General features: G+C 37.4%; 1 protein-coding gene across 1 annotated transcript in view; it reads right to left on the bottom strand.

The window, feature by feature from the left end:
- Positions 1 to 15014, bottom strand: part of LOC113643234 (cadherin-22) — a 197087-nt gene extending 182073 nt beyond the window's left edge. Inside the window, exon 1 of the mRNA XM_027147379.2 lies at positions 14891 to 15014. The gene's annotated coding sequence lies outside the window, so the exon portion shown is untranslated. The remainder of the gene's footprint in view (positions 1 to 14890) is intronic.
- Between the last annotated feature and the right edge of the window lie 1466 nt (positions 15015 to 16480).

Raw genomic sequence — 16480 nt, 5'->3', positions numbered from 1 at the left:
GCTGGAAGAAGCTCTCTCTCATTCTTGCACTGTTTTGTCTATTGTAATTGTTTGTAGCGACTGGGATGTACCTCCAGAGAGCATTATCTGGCAAACAGTGTGTGATTGGTACTTTCAAGGGCAATTGGAGTTGGTTTACATCTCTTGGAACTGAACACCAGAGTGGACTATGCATAAGATGGCTCATTGACCATCTTATCTAAGTACATAATGAAATGTGTATTCTCACCGGTGGACACCCATGGTACAGTTCTGGAGTCTTATATAGACACCATATGGGAATAGACTTCAGTTCATTTTGTTCAGTGTGCACAAAAGTGTCCTAGATTTGTCAAAACTTGAAAGTAAGGTATATATATTGAGGTATAGATGTACAGTATATTTCTGTGTCTGAAACTGCATAGTCAAGGGACCTTGGGACACAATGCTAGAACTTTACACGGTCTGTATGTGTGTGTGTGTGTATGTGTGTGCTTGTGTGTGCTGGCCTCTGCCTCCAGATCATTTCAGGGTAATCTAATTGTACGTATGTGCTAGTTCAGTGATCAGAGTTAAGTGATAAACGCATGGCAGACCCAGAAAAGCCTTTACATTGTGATTTTTTTTCTTCACCATATTCTCCCATATATGGATAGGAAATCTATAGGTTCTCCTGAACTGAATTATGTTTTTCTTATACAACCAATACAATATATTCTTTGCACATCCCAGTTTGTTATCAGGTTAGAGACAGAGCTCAGGGCTGAAACGGTGCTCTGAAAACAGGTAAAGTTAAAGACCTTGTTTAAGGGCTGATGGTGTCAGTTTGATCCTTCAGCTGTTTGCTCAGTAACCCAGAACCTTTAAACGTTGAGCACCACTGCACAATAAATTACAAACTGAATAGGTTAGGCTTAAACCTGTTTCACTATGGCATATAGCTATCCAGCAATTTGATAAAACACTGACATTCACTGTTTGAGGAAATCACACTTAGCTAGCAAATGTTTACTGATGAAAACTGATTTAAAAGATTAGATTTTTTTTTGCTTTCTTTCTCTTTTTTAAACCTGTTCAGTCACACTGACATCCAATGAATTTTGCCTGCCTGCCATAGTAATAATAAAGGTTCCCCAAAGCCCATGCCCCTGGGATAGGGAGACAGGTTAAGGCCAGAGTAAACCACATCACTGATGGGCCATTAATAGGCCCTGTTTCGTATAGTTGGCAGCCTTGACATAAAACACCATTAGCTAACTGGGCACAAATTGCATGTTAAGACAGAGCACTCGAGTAAATGGATGCTCTGTCAAGTAACATGAAAGAAATGTATTTTTAGAGACAGTGTGTATTCTGGAATGTTCTCGCTCTTCAAGAGGTCTTTTTTACCCTACTGTACCCTATCTGATATAATTATTATATTATAATTATAATGGACTTCAGCGGTATATGAAAGAAATTACTAAATGGATAGTCTAATGCACTGACCTCATTATTCAGACAAAAGCAGCGAGCAACATATCCTCTAACAACAGCTTAAACCAATCTGAAGTGAAAAAAAAAAGCCTCCAAAGTTTCACAGATGCCTGAATTGTAACATGGTCACCAGACTCAACAAATAGCCCACAAAGCATCCTTTTTTTTCCTCGTTTTTTTCTGGCCACAGAGATCTCTCTGATGAGTGCCCTTCTCTTTATGGTCCTGGCTGCTCTTGTTAGCAATTTGTCCATGATTCTCTCCCAATGGAGCAATTGAGGGAGAAACTATCCGTTCGCCGATGCAATATTTCAGCTGAGAGGCAGTGAGGGAGCTGTGAACATGGCAAATTTAAAAAATACATGCAGCAAGGATTGTGGATGAGCACCAATAATTATTTGAATATTTACACCGCTTTTGTGTAGTGGTTGCATTGTTGAGCAATACCTGGGTGTCTAATAGAAAACAGGAAACTTTTTGATAATGCTTCAACCCCTCTGTTCATACTGAAAGATGTATCTGTAATGAAGTGTTTTTCATCGTTGATAATTGTTTATCGACTCAAATACAGGATAAAATCAGTGTGGTGGCTGGTTTATCCAGGGAATAAAGCCTTTTTTTGTGGTGGCATTTGACATCAGGGAGCTTAGTAGCACCTGTTCAGTGCATTCTGGATTCAACTGCTACAGCACACAGATTAAGCAGTAATAAGTCAGTGTGCTTTTTTTCATCACACTGCGTGACTATCTCCAAATTTCATGCAGTTTATCAAACGTCTGTGTCATTAACTTTCATATGAAGCTGGCTTAGAAACAATTCAAAATTGGGTCTCCTGGAGAACACACATGGGAATTTTAGTGCACCAAGCCCACACAATTTAAGTTGTTTTATAGTATGTTTTATATTTAATGTTGAAAAATCTCAGGGATTCTGTCTGTGACATGGACCCCGGTGCCGGGAGGCTAGTTTTAGTATTTCACAAAGTGTTGATTTCTTCATTTTCATGCACAACATTCCCTGGAGTTTACTCAGCTTGAGTGAAAACATCCAGTGAGCAGCAGTTCTGTAGGTGGAAACGCTCTGTTGATGAGAGAGGTCAGAGAACAAGAAGTTTACAGTACCTCAAATAACCACTCTTTACAACCGTGAGCTGAAAATCTCAGAATGTAAATTATATATACCTGTACACATGCACAGTTGTGCAGTTATCTAATCAGAAATATAGGTCAAGAGCTTCAGTTAATGTTCACAGCAAACAACAAAATGTAGAAAAAGTGTGATCTCTGTGACTTTAAATTTTGGTGCCAGATGGGCTGGTTTGAGTATTTTTAACAAACTCCTTGTGCATGACACAAAAAGGCTGAATCCTCTGTTGATGAAACACATCATAGGAGAATGAGCAGCCTGATCTATTCTGACAGGAAGTCTGTAGTAACTCAAATAAACACTCTTTACAAACATGACGAGCAGAAAAGCAAACCTTATGATGGATGAGCTACAACATTAAAAGACCACATCAGGATCTACTCCTGTCAGCCAAGAACAAGAATCTGTGGCAATAATAGGCACTTACTCACCCAAACTGGACAACAAACAGCAGGTGATTTTTTTTTAAATCTTCTAACTGTCCAGGTTTGATGATCCTGTTCCCATGATGCCTCAGATTTCTATTCTTTGCCAACAGAAGTGAAACCTAAATCAGGGTTTCTGCTGTTTTGAGATACTTTTCTGCACACTTTTTTCCTATTAGACAATTATAATAAGGATAGAAGAGAATACTCCTCATGTGTCCAGCATGAGAAGAATGGTCATAGAACCATCAGTTTTTTGGAGCTAAAGCGTGCTCAGTGCTTTACAAAACAATCTTACACAAAACTCACAGGAAATCTTATAAGTACAATGTAAATTTGTTGGAAGCTGACTATCAACCCTGCCCTTCACCCTAACCTTAACTTATACAAATATGCAATCATGACACAATGCTGAGAACCATAAAGCGCTAATCTCACACTCCATTCTGCCTTTCATTGTCACAGCAATATAAATGCTGTCTTAAGTGATGACTAGTTTATCAGCATAGAACAGACAGATTTAAAAGTAAGTTATCTACAGTAAACAGGCTGGATTCTTGGAGTTACACTGCACCCTGTCAGATAACAGTATAATTAAGCCCCAGCTCTTCTCTTCATATAGCGCAATTACGATCTCAATTATTACGCTGTCTTTTAAAATAGCCAAATCAATTATACAAAGACCTGTATATGACGCAGTCGAAAGTTACTGGACATCAGAGGACAGAGAATTGTGTATCTTGCCATCGTTATTTCATTAGAACATCAGTCACTGAAAAACAACAAAATTAAGCAGGCATCTGAACAGCAGAGTAAAACAGAATAATGTGGTATTTTCATTCCCTCATCAATGTTGTTGTTATATTTATATTTGTGTGAAGGAACAATGCTGACATTAATATTCAGAAAGCATTTGGGAAAATGGCTGAAACTGGCAGACACTTACTGTACATTACAGAACTACCTATAACTCATGTATACCTAACTTACAAGTCAAGTTATAGCCTTTTAAAATCCTGCATTGCATTTAGAAATTTCACACCACTTACAAATATGCTATCTATAAAGAATACCCAAGGCTAGAACGTACATAAATATGGCCATAAGACCGTTGTCTACCTATGGAGCAACATCGATTCATAGCATAAGCTAGTCATCAAGCAGTCATTCCAGAGAACCCTCATTTTATTTATTCGTGTTTTAATGACAAATAACTGTTATTGATTACCGTTGCATTTATATTATAACCTTTATCAATTACTATTATCTCATATGAAATTATCATTATCCTCAGCTGCCAAAACTATAGCAACAAAAGCACACTACAGATGTAAACTAAACTATTTATAACGCTTTTGTTACAGGTTAGGAGTTTATAGATGAAATCTTTCATCACATGTCTCTCTATCATCTCCTGAGATAAATGTGTGTCAGAGCATCTTACAAACAGAAGCCTCATTGTCTTGACTCAACAGATCCCAGTCTGCTCTTATAACAGTACCAATATAATCGCTGAATACTTCAGTGAGATTTGTTCTGCTGGCTAAATTTAGTAATATATCAGCATTGAAACATTAAAAAAAAATTGTCAGCTGCTTTCATCTACGGTGTCTGTGTGCGTATGTGTCACAAATAATTGGACGGGTGACAGCAGGTACCTATTTGTTACTTATTTTGTATTTGTTTGCCATTTTGTTTCAGTTTTTTTATATATATAATTATGGACATTGAGACTTGGTAAACTGGAATGTTTTGGTGCTGTTGCCCTCTCTCTCAACCTCTCTCTCTCACATACAATCACTTATGTCCCAGGGTGCCTGTTTTACCTTCTGGCTCTCCTTTTTAGTTATGCTGTCATAGCTAGACCTGCCAGAGTCCACGCTTGCAGTTTGATCACAATATGCATGCTTTTAACCTACTCTACATTCAGAGAATTCCTCTTGTTAGGCGGATACTCATCCCACAGCCATTTCTAAATAAAGCTGCTTGTAAGTGGCTGTGTCTTTCCTGAACCCCGATACACCATCTAGCCAATGAAACAGGAGAGAACTTTCTATAAATCTCCAGGAAAGTACTGTATGTGAATTCATGTTAGAGGAATACAGTGGGAAAACTTGTGAATAACAATAAACACTTAACATATCATAATGCTATTTGCAATTTAAATAGCCCAAGGACCTATTCATAGTTCCAAAGCCTTCATTTGTGAATGTGCATCTGAGGCTGTTCACAATTGGGGTCCAAATTTCAAATTTCCGTCTGACAAAGTGAATCATGTCCAGGCTTGGACATGTTCATTACGGAGCCATGGCCAGCCTCCCAGCGCTTCAGACTATTCATATGTGATTGACATAAAGGTCATGAGATTGGACACAGCAAATGGGCATCTGGCTGAAATTAGGCTTGCAAAGGCCAGTGCATCTCAGCAACGAGATCTCCCAGAGAATACCAGCCATATCAAGCCAGTGTGATTATCACAAAACCAAACAAACAGCTCTATGATTGGAGATCTCACTCGTCCATGCAGCCACTTTCAATTTTACTTAGTATGTGAAATGCTGGCAAGGAGCTGTCAGTTACAGTAACACTGTAAACAAGAGTTAAAAAAAATGTGAAGGAGTGAGGGGAAGAGAATAAGTATTGCAAACAAGAAAAACAAATCTTAAAAGTAGAAAGTATGGCAACTCACATGGCCAGGAGATCTGTTTTGTTTCTCTGGTATTAGCTTGCAAGGCCTGTTGTGCCAGTGAACCAGAAAGAAAAATACACAGAGGAGTGGCTGACTTGTCACATTATGTCACTTGGCTTAATCTTTACAAGATCTGCATCATCATGGTAAATTCTAGTGTGTACCTATAGATTAAATTCCTGTATGCGAGGCTTGCTGTATGCCATTAAAACAGATACATTACCGTCATTTCAAATTGTATCTGCATTCAGAGGCATAGCCTGTGATAGGTAAGAATATGTCCTTAGAACCACTTGCAGAATAAACACCCTACACCTTTCCTAAATATATACTGTACAGTGAAGCCTGAAAATATTCATATCCCTGGCAAATTCTGACTTAAAGTTACTTTTATTCAACAAGCAAGTTTTATCTTGATTAGAAATGACACAGGTGTCTCCCAGAAGATACTTAGACGATGTACAAGAGGCATCATTGTGGAAAAAAATTATTACTCATCTTTTATTTACATTTGAACAAAAACTGGCATGTCCAAAAATATTCATACCTTTCTCAATAGTCAAGAGAAAAGCCTTTATTGGCTATTACAGCTATACTTGCTATACTGTAATTGCTGACCAGCTTTTTGCATGTCTCCACTGGTATTTTGCCCATTCATCTTTAGCGATGAGCTCCAACTCTTTCAGGTTGAAGGGTCTCCTTGCCATCTCCCTGATCTATAGATAGATAGATAGATAGATAGATAGATAGATAGATAGATAGATAGATAGATAGATAGATAGATAGATAGATAGATAGATAGATAGATAGATAGATAGATAGATAGATAGATAGATAGATAGATAGATAGATAGAGAGCACTAAGACTATACTACATACTACATATGATTTAAGTCAGGAACATTGATCATGATTAATCATTTATTTAGCCATAGGCTTATCTATATACATGTATTTAAAGTATATCGGAAATGTATCCACTTTCTACCTAGTGAACCAGCATTAATCTATTCAATGTTAGAGATTTAAGCACTTATGTAAGTCACTCTGGATAAGGGCGTCTGCCAAATGCTGTAATGTAAATGTAAATGTATTTTTGTACTGCTGCATAGATTTTATTTATGTCTTCTGAAGTTTATTTAAGTTTTTGAAGAATCTACAGTAACGAAAAGTCACTGCACATCTATAGCAAGTAGCACCATATTCTGCTTTATAAAATATTTAGAAATGCAGAGCAAAGATTCGGTCGTGGAAATGTAACAGTGTTTACACTGTTCGCTAAATGGGGCACTTGTGAGGTGCAAATCAGGCAGATTGGGTGCCTGCATATAAATAAAAGGTTGCCAGATTGGATGCGTTTCTCATGTTCACTATGAAGCAGTTCTGCTTGGAAGCATGAGAAATAACCGATGCAGGACTGCACAGAAAATAACATCGCTACCACATTCTTAGTACTGTATATCACACATTGAATCAGAATAACTTTTTAGCGTTGTAACCTTTTCAGACTCCCACCGAAGTGTTGTTTTTTTATAATTTTCAGTGTTCTTAAATTTCACGCATCCTTGCACACACAATTAAATGACCACCCTATCATTTGTGAGCTTTCCATAAAGTGATTTACATACAGTAAGTTCACATCCAAGCAGTCACTCTACCACCATGCTCGTAAATTTACCCGTATATCTGAATATGTATGTGCAGTCTATCTCCACCATGTCTAACATGATGAAAGATTCTATGATCTAATCTCCTGTTAGAGGCTAGTATTCATGCTGTTGGAGCACGGATTTAAGAGCTAAACTTCATCATTTCATTTCAGTGCATGTGTGATGGAAAGCAAAGAGAATTCTTGATTTATGGACATGGACATTTGTAAGGCTGGTCTGTACACATTTTTCTCTTTTGTATCCAACCTGCTAACACTCAAAGAAATCCAAAATCAGTTCATTCGCTTCCTGTTGTTTAAGAGCCACACTCTCTTTCTCAGCCTTCCTTTTCAACATCAGCATCTTTTCAGGTTTTTCTAACCTGGATGCAGATCAAACAGGCAGGTGAAATTACTGTTGAGAACAAACTCTACGGCTTCCAATAGCACCATCACAAATAATTCATAAAACCACAATATCGTTAATTACAAACAACATGCATTTGTTAGCAGGTATACTGACTAAACTGTATTTTATTAGAGCATTGTAATGATTAGAGCTCCACCACACAGTGCAGTACACTTCAGCACGACCAAATTATACTGAAGATTGTTCAGTTTATAATTGCTGCTCTTTCCGCTTCCATGCAAGCCACACCATACCTAAGTAGCCATGACAAATTTCTTTACCCTTCTCCCTCAGGTAGCATGCAAGCCAAACCACAATATACAAATGGAGCTCAAAATAGTGTAAACCACTGACTCATCAAACGCAACCATTACTGAATTGTCCTGATTTCTCCAGAAGCACTGCTCTCTAGGCATGAAAACAGCTTCGGTAGAAGACTAGATTTTTTTCAAAGTCCCTTTTCTGATAGCTTTAGCTTGAACTTGAGCTGGAATTCAATTAAAATCTGAAAATCCTTTCATTTGTGTGAATGGCTTCCTGTTCTTTTTTCTTTTTTGGCATCGAAATTAAAATAACATAGAGAAAAATATTTGAAATGAAATTTGTTTTATTAAAAATGTTCACAAAAAATGTAAAATACTGTATTGGCAAACTTGCCAGTGATTGGTCGTGCCTTTAAACATAAGGTCTTTCATGAAAGATTTAAGCATTGATTCCGTTAACTTACCGTTAACGTATCTAGTGTTAATTTGTCCACTTAGGAGAAATAAAGCGTATTTATCATCAAATGAGGGACAACAATATATTTTGAGCAGTTACCACTTCAGATGCCTATCAATTCATTTTTTGATAACCTCAAGACAATTTAAGTTTCTTATGCGACATACTGTATGCACTCTTGATATGGATTGTGGAAGGCAATGGAATTTATTATGGAGCCAAGCTGACAAAGTTCTAGAACCAAATATAAGGTATTAAGCATAAGTGATAAATGATGTGAGCCTGAACAACATATGTGATCTAGATCAAGTGGGGGAAGTGGGGGAAGTGGTAGCTCTGTGGCTAAGGTGTTGGACTACTGATTGGAAGGCAGTGAGATCAAACCATGCAGCCACTAACTACCACTCCTGGGCACCTGAGCAAAGCCTTAAACCCTCAATTGTTTGATTGTATAATTGAGATAAAAGTAAGTCGCTCTGCCGTATATGTAAAGTAATGTAATGTAGTCGGATTTAGTTATTCATTAATGTCAGGTGAGCTGCAGGCCTGTGCCAAAAACACCTGATATTAGTGTAATAAATGACAGATAAATTAGGATTGTTGAATGCTTAGCATAATTTGTCAACATTTGCACCCCTTAATCTAATAAATAATGTACAATTGAATCAACAGAATATGCCTGTTTTAAATAAAGTTTATAGGTTCAAATACCAGTCACCATCCGAAACTGTATCTCCAGCTACACTAAAGAGTCAGCGAGACAGAGACAGACAGATATATACATATATAGAGAGAGTGAGAGAGCCTCCGGGGAATAGTGGAGCTGATCAAAGCCGGTCAGAGAGGGTAGAACTTGTCAGCTGCCCTCATGATGTCAGCAGCTGGCTGTGGCAGCTCTATGAATACACACAGTTTACCCAAGATTTAGATTCTATAAGCCTCTCCCAAGCTGTCGGCAGCCTCCGTAATCGAATATGAATTGTCCTGTAATGCATCGCCTCTATAGAAGGATCGAAGTGAGTGAACAGCAATAATTCAACCCAATGAACTCTTTTATGGCAGAACTGACAGCCTACTATGATGGCTTGCCGACAGCACGGTGCACGTTCTGATCAAGGCTATGACCAATACAGTTTTGTGCTTGTGAATGTCTAGACTGGGTTTTGACCACAATAGACAATGCTTACATCTGTAAAGACTACAGCTAGTAGAAAAAGAGGTAAAAGAAAAAGAAAAAGAAGAAAACGAATGATTATTATTATTATTATTATTATTATTATTATTATTATTATTATTATTATTTTAATCAATGTGCCTTTGTAATACCAAAAAAAAAACTTTTTCAAAAGTCTGATCTACGTAACGAATTGATTTGAGATGATTTAAAAAATATATACAAATGTAAGGTAATCAATTTAAATATAAAAATGATTAAAAAGTAGCAATCAAAATCATTCTGTAATGGCTGTTACCAGAATGCTGCCAAATGTAATGTTCACAGAGACACAAAGGCATTCATTTTTTTTTTAATTATAACATTACACCTACATTTCTAAAGATTTTTTCATCCCTCCACGCCGTGCATCTCATACAGGAAATATGTGTGATAAAATGTAAATCCCAGTCACTTACCTACTAAACATTGTTCTGAGACGTTAACAATGAGAGCAAGACACACCACGTTTACTAGCTGAGCTAAATGTCCCACCAAGCCTCTTTTATCCCAACTTCAACCAAAGTGATTCCTCAAAGCTTCCGAGCATCTCCTGACTGCCAGAACCTGGAAGTCATGTGTTATTCAGGAGCACTTAATGTTTTAACTCCATTTCTGTTGGAAAGAGAGTACGCTATGCTCGGGTGCTTCAGAGGAAAAGAGTTAGGAAGCATGCTGGGTAGAAAAAGGAGAAAGAGACTTTTTGTGTTGCTTCAAAATCTATACTTGAGCAATAAAGTTAAACTGTCAAACAGACCTCAAATGTGAAGCTTTGCAACAATCACAGCTAGACTGTTTGTGAGCCAGGTTTTTTACAGTCAAAACTCCACTGATTGCACTGTGAGCAAAATGAAGTTCTTTGTGCTTGCTATGAAGCGTGATATGTGAAGTATGGACCTCCGGCAAAGGAACGACTGGAACGACTAGCTCTCCTTCATTTAAGAAAAAAAATGTAAAAAAAGAACAGCAAACACAAAAAACCGCCGATTATGGCTTTCCACCTGCAAAGAGTACAAAAGTGAGATAGCATACTGTACAATGGCAGCAGATTTTCTGTCTGTTCACTCTAACAAATGCCAACGTCTTCCGCCAAGCTAAATTGCCATGGTAACACACTACTTGATGACTGCCAATGGGAAAAAAGTAAGAAAAAAAAAGACACACACACACACACACACACACACACACACACACACACACACACACACACACACACACACACAACGAGTTTACTCAATAGCTCAATTCTAAATAACTCATTTCATGTATAACTTCTTTTTATTATGAACTCATGAATCTCATTGTGTGAATCTCATTGTATCCACTTTGTTTCTGTCATGGTCCCTTTTCACAAGGATATTTTACATCATTTACATTACATTTTGTTTGTTTCATCATTAAAAAACAGCTGAGATATATGATCTATATATGATGATATATATATATATTTGTATGTATAGGACAAGTAAGTAAAAATTGGTCTCCTAATGCCATGTTCAATTCTTAGCTGTTTCTCAGATATTTCAAAGGTGTAATTATGTGACTGTAAGAAAGAGTGCACAAGAAAGAACACTTATTTTTCACCTCTTTGCTCACAGCGACTTTAAATGAGAATAACTAATTAAGCTCTATTAGTATGTGACGTGTCAGAATCTCGGTTTTCCGTGCGAATTTAAAAAGCGAGAGCATGGCTTTGCCTGACAGCTGCAGAGGTTCGAGGTTAACACATGTATAAGAAAAGCAATTGAATTTGCCCCTTCTCAGAAACCACTACAAAAAAAAAGATCTGTAGAGTTGCATAACTCCTAGACATGGCGGTAACTGCTATAATCATAAAAATGTCTTATTTCGTTATCGGCATTGTAACTGAATGGAGCTGAAAGGTTTGATTAGCGATTGTTCGAGCAGCTGGAATAAAATCAGAACAAAGCCCCTATACTGGAGCTAAATGAAAACTTGTTTCTGCAATGCGTTGTGTCATTGGATGTGGCCTAGTTTGAGCTTTAACTAAATTTGTCACTGCTGTTTTAGAGTAGAAGAACTAATTCACATTTCTTACATGTGTAGTGACAAAAATAAGATTGCAGATAAATCTCGGAGAAACGAATGAATCAGTCAGAATCACTTCTAAACAATTGATGGCACTCATCCAGTTACTGTGTTCATCTGAAATTGTGCCTTTATAACAGTTTAACAAACTGTCAATCTTTAGATATGCAATTAAAAAGAGCATGAGCATTTTTATCATGTTCCCACTGATTGATTCGCACTGCTGCCTGAGCAAAAGCATGCACACGCACACATACACACTTTTGCATGCACACGCACACACCCACAGAGTGCTGGGCGGAAGATGAAGGGTGAGCTCCTTTGGCACGCGCTGACTCTCAGAGCAGGTGTGAGATACACAGTGGCTAATTTAAGCTAAAGTTCTGCACTGGAGGCTCCTGCAGCAGGTGCAGAACTGCAGAAGGGAGACCTGAACTCCAACCACTGAGTCGGCATCAATTACAAATAAACCTAATGATGTTATTTCCATATAACCATAAAGATCAACACCCTCCAACCCCCAAAACCCATACACACATCCATTTATAACCCATACAATCCATACAATTCCATTCGTTCTAACCCGTTCCCTTCCAAATCTCTCAGTAAAGTTTGCTCTCAGACACGGTAAACGGTAATCAATGTCCGAGGCTTGATGTTTTATCCAATCAATTTATCAAAGCTCTGGCTTGGACTGTAGGTGCCCTAGCGGTTGTAGTTGTCAGACATAAATCACAACCAATCTATAATGCATTTGTTTGTATGTCTGTAATTTACAGTCATGCCAGCCATGTCCTGCCTGTATTTACAGAGGAAATATGGGAAAGACAGACGGGGTGAGGAGAAAATATCCTCATCTTCATCCACAGCTTCATATTGTATCAAGCTGCCTTCTCCACCACATATTAGATCGCTCTAGATGATCTAAAGAGTTAATAAACTATCAGTTATGTTCCAGGCTAGTCCACACTTCAGTCTCATATCTGTATAATCTAGTTCAGTGGACAAGTTGGAACCTAAGCAAATTATAATTAATGCCTTATAGCATAATTTAATTCATACTAATTAAAATTGCTCCACGTTTTTACTCTCTAACATGCTCTGCCTTTAACCTTCAATACCGCTTTTGAATTAAGAATGAGACAAAACCCCAGGATTAGAAGGACAGAGAAAGAGAGAGAGAGAGAGAGAGAGAGAGAGAGAGAGAGAGAGAGAGAGAGAGAGAGAGAGAGAGAGAGAGAGAGAGAGAGAGAGAGAGAGAGACACCTTAACACTTTAACAGATAGCGACGCTCATAAGTTCAGAGAAGCCATATTACAGCCATGTTCACTCTTTTATGCATGAGGGGAAAAGGAGTACTGTAGATAGACAGTGTGCTGAAGCAACATCTTATCTCCAAAAACAGAAACAAAAACAAGTTTTGTTTGTACAGTGAAGATAAGTGTTTGCTGAGATTTAAATGCATGAGATTTTTTTTTTTTTTTTTTTTTTGGTACATCATGAAGAAGATGAATGCAAGCTCCCAAATAACACTAAAATGGTTCAAATCTGATTTACGAGGTTTCTGCAGCGCACAGCCAATGAGCCACTTTACATAAAACTGCCTGCTGCACTCTTACCACCTACACAGCTATGCTGAATTAACACCTACTTTGGTCATTTACGTCCTGTGAGGCTCAAATAGATACTAAGTACACACACAGACACACACACACGCACACACACACACGCACACACACACGCACACACACACCAAACATTCTCAGAAAATTTTAAATTTTATTTTTTAAGTTTAATCACTATAATCTTTAATTGGTCTATGGGCACCTCTGTCTTTAACACAACATATATAATAAACACCTCATTCAAAAGGTTCATATATTCTTCTGGGATGAAGATGCTGTGATTCAAGAAAACACTCAAAATGTTTTGGGTACAATCCTGGTCCGGAACCTCTCTCTGATATACTAGAATCAATCGAATAAGCCTATAAATGATGTCTGTGATTAGCTCTTTAATTTAATTACATAATTATAAAGCAGAAGCATTTAGACACTAACATTTATCATTTTATCAACACATAGCTATAGAACGCATGTATCATCAGAGATGACAGCCAAAGCTTTAGACCTCTTTTGTTTTTTTCCCGACAGATAAGTCTATTCCTTATTTACATCTCAATTGCAAACAAACTTCAGCATCAAAACAAAATAGCATCCAGTGTGTCCAAAAGTTCAGTAACTGTGCAATGATTCAGAAGTGTCAGGTTCTGCCTGGAATTCTGCAATGCATGTGTGTTATAGCCCGGTGAGGCTGTGTAATCAGCGAAGGCTGCCGAGCTACTCACCATAAAACACAATCTCACACACTACTTTATCATCAGACTCCAAATGCACTTTATCGACCAGCAAAAAGCTTCATTTCGGACTTTACAGAGATTTTGTGTATTTCATCCTGCACGCCATGTGAAGCTGTCTAAATCGGCATGATTTAGAACGTGTACATCGTCGTGCAGAATAAATAAAGCAGAAGCTTTTATGCCGAACAGCTACATTCCTGAGTGAACACTTACACCCTGCATTTAATACCGAAAAGTCACAAATACCTGTAAATAGAATTGATCCTGAGCTGAGATTGAATGCGCGTGCGGTCTGTTTAGGGGAGAGCTCGTGCAAAAAAAAAAAGGAAAAAAAAAAAAAAACATAAATGAATAATATCATGGCTATATTAAATGTAGAAGTTTTTAACTAGCCACTAGAATATTATCGATGTGAAATAAAAGGAGTTTAAATAGTGTAAAATGATTGCAGGAACTTCAGGGCAATATTCACGCGCATCAGACCAAAAGAAATAAAAAATAAAATAAAAAAATTAAAAACTTCCAAAACCAATCCAATTGTTATTGATTTTTTCCTCTTTCCATGAAAATTTCCACATGCACCAAGTGACACTTTCGAGTCATTCTTTACCTGGTGATCAGAGACCTGTGCATCCACGCGTAACGGCGCAAATGTACTATTAGTAGTCGTAAAAAATAGCTATTAGTTTCTCGTTCGCTACAACCGCATTGAAGGAGGTATACATACATGAGGTCAATAATAGAAAAGCAAAAGAAAGAAAGAATAAGGACGCTTACCCGCAGAGGAGAGGACGAGCACAAGCGGCGCGCGAGCGCATTTGGAGCGAGTTCCTTGCAGTTACAGCTGCTCCTCGAATAAGGCGCGAATGAGGCGTGTGCGCGCGGCGCGCTCCCGCTCCCGACCGACCAGAGTTCAGACAGCGCGAGCCGCGGAGCCTCTGGTGGCGGCGCAGAGAAACGAGAGAGAGAGGGAGAGAGAGAGAGAGAGAGAGAGAGAGAGAGAGAGAGAGAGAGAGAGAGAGAGAGAGAGAGAGAGGAGAAGTGAAAAAAAGAAAACACTCAGGTTTCATAGACTGAAATCAGATTTTTAAATCAGCTTCATTTAAGTCGGAGCTTGTGTGCGACAGGAAGAGGGTTGGAGGGGAGCTGGGGGGGGGGTATTCCCTTTCTTCACTTCTAAATTTGGAAAAAGAATAAAAAGAAGTATAATAACAAAGAATACTAACATAGTTTATTAACATACATCTAAAAGTATTATTATTAGTAATTGTAGTAGTAGTAATAGTAGTTGTAGTAGTAATATTAGTATTATCATTAGTCGTAGTAATATTATAATAATAATAATAAGAAGAAGAAGAAGAAGAAGAAGAAGAAGAAGAAGAAGAAGAAGAAGAAAATTTATTATTATTATTATCATTAGTATTATTATTGTTGTTGTTGTTGTTGTTACACATATTGCAGTATTATAAACTACTTTCACAACTACAGCAAAATGTAGTATAAACAGTCCTACAGTAAAGCAATACATGTATTGTTTGTTTTTTTTATCTCCAGCATAATATAACATATAAATAAAGTGTTTTATTATCTGCAATACAAAAAAAATTAATAAAAAAATTACAAAATGTATTTGTTTATTATTGCATATGAAATTTGGCTGTTGTCTGGAGTACTGTGATATGTCATTGCATCCAGGAGAGAAGTCAAATATTTATAAAACTATATTAGAACCATGTGAATATATAATGAAAGAGATCTCAAAAGTAATAGTTCTGAGCATAACAGAAATATCGGCAAAAATATTATATAACAATGTATGTATGTTTTTGAAAAATAGCTTTAAAACAACATTTAATCACTCTACTTAGGTACCTGCTTTACTATGGTGTCCAGATATTTATCTGGGGTTGCAGTGGATGCATGCCTGCACCATGGACACACATTGGACACACATGACTAACCATAGCAAACCCCATCAACCCCGTCAACCCCGTCAAAAGTCAATAGTCAACCAACCACAAACCCCAAACTGATCTTATCTAACTTCACAGATATTACTAAATAATAAGAACATTTACTGTAGGTGACATTAAAGATAAACAATAAAAGACAGAGGCTTAAATTGTAAACTCAACCATCCAGCATTTTAGATAATCCTATCTTACTTTCTGCATGAGAAGATATTGTCAGTGCGTTCACTTGAAAAAGCAATTTCTTGTTTTCTTATTTTGCAGCAGGTCTGGCTTAGCTTAATGAGGCATCTACCATTTCATATCTATATCTATGGTGGTAAGCTGATACATGTGAGTCATGATTTTAAAAACCATAAAGAAAAAACTAGCAAACCTTGGTGTTTTTAAACCACCG

This window comes from Tachysurus fulvidraco, chromosome 5, assembly GCF_022655615.1.
Source record: "Tachysurus fulvidraco isolate hzauxx_2018 chromosome 5, HZAU_PFXX_2.0, whole genome shotgun sequence".
Lineage (NCBI taxonomy): Eukaryota > Metazoa > Chordata > Actinopteri > Siluriformes > Bagridae > Tachysurus > Tachysurus fulvidraco.
This window is presented reverse-complemented; position numbering and strand designations above follow the sequence as displayed.